Source organism: Ovis canadensis, chromosome 1 (genome assembly GCF_042477335.2).
Source record: "Ovis canadensis isolate MfBH-ARS-UI-01 breed Bighorn chromosome 1, ARS-UI_OviCan_v2, whole genome shotgun sequence".
Classification (NCBI taxonomy): domain Eukaryota; kingdom Metazoa; phylum Chordata; class Mammalia; order Artiodactyla; family Bovidae; genus Ovis; species Ovis canadensis.
In genome coordinates this window covers 140,898,256-140,902,233 of record NC_091245.1, presented here as the reverse complement: position 1 = coordinate 140,902,233, position 3,978 = coordinate 140,898,256, and the positions used below count along the sequence as shown (strand labels likewise).

Sequence of the window (3,978 nt, the reverse complement as noted above, 5' to 3'; positions counted from 1 at the left end):
TAAATAAATAAAATGAATTAAATTATGGCTTATGTATTGGAAGTTGAAAAGAGTTAAAACATACCAGGTGATTTGGAAATGTTAATATAAGAGGAGACCCATAAAATATTTGAGGTTCAAAGCATGGTACTCAAATGCTAACTAGTGCTATAATCTAAAAAAGAAATGATGATGGCTTGAACCAGAGAATGTGATGAAAACTGATTTGACTGGAGAGGTTGAACTAACAGTAAATACTGATCAAACACATGGAGTTGAATGGAAGAGAATCATGGATGACCCTTTTTGTTTCTTTGTTTTTTGCTTTAAAATATATTTCCATTAACTAAAATTGGGAAGGATTTGGGTAGGATGTGTTTAGAGGGAATTAGAAATTCCATTAATACATATTAAATTAGAAATATTTATTAGTCATCTAAACTGAGACAGATAGTGAACAATAGACTTATGAGTCAGAATGAGGGAGATTAAATTTGGAAGTCATTCAGTTCAGCTCAGTTGCTCAGTCCTGTCTTGTCTTTTTGTGACTCCACAGACAGCAGGACATCAGGTTTCCCTGTCCATCACCAACTCCTGGAACGTACTCAAACTCATCTGCATCGCATCGGTGAAGCCATCCAACCGTCTCATCCTCTGTCATTCCCTTCTCCTCCTTCCTTCAATCTTTCCCAGCATCAGGGTCTTTTCCAATGAGTCAGCTCTTCACATTAGATGGCCAAAGCATTGGAGTTTCAGCTTCAGCATTGGTCTGTCCAGTAAATACTCAGGACTGATTTCCTTTAGGATTGACTGGTTGGATCTCCTTGACTGGTTGGATCTCAAGAGTCTTCTCCAACACCACAGTTCAAAAGCATCAATACTTTGGTGCTCAACTTTGTTTATAGTCCAACTCTCACATCCACACGTGACTCCTGGAAAAACCTTAGCTTTGACTAGATGGACTTTTGTTGGTAAAGTGATGTCTCTACTTTTTAATATGCTGTCTAGCGAGTCATTAGATTTTAATATTCAATGCCTTGGGATTGATGAGATCACAAGGGAGTGAGTATAGATCAAGATTCTTTATTTATTTATTAAAAAATATAGAATGCTTCGCAAATTTGTATGTCATCCTTGCACAGGTTCCTTGCTAATCTTCTCTATGTCATTCCCATTTTAGTATATATCTTGCTGAACTGAGCACTGGATCATGATTCTCTATCATAGCAATAATGATATTGCAGGACTGGATAATTCTTTGTTTTAGAAGTCTGTCCTGTACATTGTGGGATGTTTAGTAGCATCCCTGGCCTCTAGCCACAGTATTCCAGCAGTAACTCTTGTTGTGACAACCCAAAATGTTATCAGATATTACCAAATACCCCATGTGAGCAAAATAATCTCCAATCAAAAATCATTACTTTAGACAGAAGAAAGAAAACTCCAGAGCTTTTAGGATCCTGCAATTTCATCTTTTGTTTTTGCATTTCATTTTTTGATTCAGGATCCACCAGACAGAACTCTCTTAGTGGACAAGTTTTCATTAATGCAATTCTTTGATTGTTTGTCCTACCATTTGCTAATCCCCTAGTTATCTTTTCCTAGATATGTATTTCTTCTTTTCCTTTATCTAAAAGATATCATTGAAAGTCATTGTCAAATGCTTCGATAAAAATCTGTTTTAGTTCAGTAACTCTGTCAGTGAAAGAAACAAGGCTAATCTGACATGACATGCTCTTGGTGAACTGATTCTCTTTCTTTGTAATCATAACCTCCTGTCAGTATTTTTAAACAGCCATGTAAATATTCATTCTTCGATCTTGTTCAGGTATAACATCGTCAGCTTGTCTATTTTCAGAATCCCTGGTCTTTGAGTTTATAAAAATTCATATACTTTCTAACACTTTCTACAACAAAAAATATTATATATATATATTTATTATATATTTTTATATATATATATATATATATATATACACACACACACACTACTGAATCTCGAAATTTGTCAGAGTTCATAGGATCCTCAAATGTTTAGGAGTTAATAAGAACTGTACAAACCAGAAAAGTGTCTGCAGAGAGGGCAGAGATGAAAAAGTGATTATCAAGCAAGAATAGTACTCTGAAAGTCAAGTGAAGAATTTGCCACAAGATGAAAAGAGAAACTCTGTCAAAAGCTATGGTTTGATTAAGCTATAGGTAAAATCTGTCCATTGTTTTAGTAACATCAAAATGACTGGAAATTTTATCAAGAACACTTTTGGTGGATTAGTGTGGGAATATGGATATTTGCATTATGCCAAATTACATTCCACAGATTAAATGAAGATTACAGAATCAAAAGTTCAAGTTGCAATGGAGAGGTCTTAACATTTCAACCAATCGGTTAATTATAGTATAACTTAAAGAGGAGTAAGCAGATATCATGTGCTCATGACTTGATGTCATATGTGAGAGTTGGACCATAAAGAAAGCTGAGCACCAAAGAATTGATGCTTTTGAACTGTGGTGTTGGAGAAGACTCTTGAGAGTCCCTTGGACAGGAATAAGATGGAACCAGTCATTTCTAAAGGAGATTTGTCCTGAATATTTATTGGAAGGACTGATGATGAAGCTGAAGCTCCAATACTTTGGCAATCTGATGCAAAGAACTAACTCATTGGAAAAGACCCTGATGCTGGGAAAGATTGAAGGTGGGAGAAGAAGGGGATGACAGAGAATGAGGTGATTGGATGGAATCACTGACTTGAAGGACTTGATTTTGAATAAACTCCAGGAGTTGTTGGTGGACAGGGAAGCCTGGTGTGCTGCAGTCCATGGGGTTGCAAAGAGTTGGACCAGACTGAGAGGCTGAACTGTATAAAGTGTTATGTAATATTCTGTCTGTAAAGTTGAACTCACATCTCATCAAGGTTTTACATGTAATTTACAGTTTACAGAAATAATAGAGTCAAACTAATATGTTAAATGACAGCACAACAAAACAATTAGAAAAATTTAGACAATGGGACATTTGATGGGGTATTTGATATCATTAAGATTTCCATGACAGATATAAAGGCTGAGGTCTATATAAGCATAAAACAGGCTTAAAAGACATAAGGATGCAATTTTTAGACCTTATCAGATCCTAAATTTTTAATAGACTAAGTATTAAAAAAATTGAGACAATCACAAAGATTTGAGTATAGAGTAAATGTTGGACAATAGAAAGAGTTATTGCTATTTTTATTGTTAGGCCTGGTTTTGTTTCAGAATGTGCAAAATTGAGTGTATATACTAAAGAGGCTGCCTCCATTTTTGGATGCTTGACTGCTGACATCTTCTAAATGTTACTGCTCACTCTTCCCTCTGCCTCATTTCAGGGCAAAATGAGAAGAAAGTCAAAAAGCTTCCTTTTTGAAGCTGATGGGAGATTCAAAACATGCAAACCCATGAAGAACTGGAACCCTCGCCCCAGCTCTGTGCCCAAATCTCAATAAAAATCCCAAATTAGGCTCTAATCCTTTCTCTCCCAAGCCATTTTTCAGACTAGCTTGAAAAGTGTGACTTCTTCCCCAGGTGCCTTATTATTTGATTAATTAACTTTTTCACACGTATGCTGTATTTGTATCTTGATATCTTCATAGCAAGATATTAGTCTTGATTTCTGAAACACTTTTGGTGGCAGGTCCATCCTGCTTCTCAGAATATCCACAACCAGATGCAATGCTGTGATGTATAAAGTTTATTTACTATACCTCGAAAGAAAAAAGAAAGAAAAGAGGGAGACAAGGAAGAAGAAGGCAAAGTGATGAGTGAAGTTTAAGCGTTACATCATGTTGCCAATGGGATTCAATTTTATGATTTAAGCAGTATCAGAGCAATTGTGAAGAGGGTATCATCTACTGCTCTTCTGTTTCTTGAGAGATTTTGTTCTTAGAGCATTACCTAATCTTTCTTTGAGGACTAGTATCAGTCCTCTCGTCATCCACTGGGTATGCCCAAACATATACTGCA

The 3,978-nt window shown here is 35.8% G+C and overlaps 1 non-coding gene across 1 annotated transcript; it reads right to left on the bottom strand.

The window, feature by feature from the left end:
- Nucleotides 1-1,076: 1,076 nt before the first annotated feature.
- LOC138431505 (U6 spliceosomal RNA) lies at nucleotides 1,077-1,180 on the bottom strand. Its single transcript, XR_011253713.1, has one exon. It is a non-coding gene; the product is annotated as a U6 spliceosomal RNA (small nuclear RNA).
- Nucleotides 1,181-3,978: the final 2,798 nt, after the last annotated feature.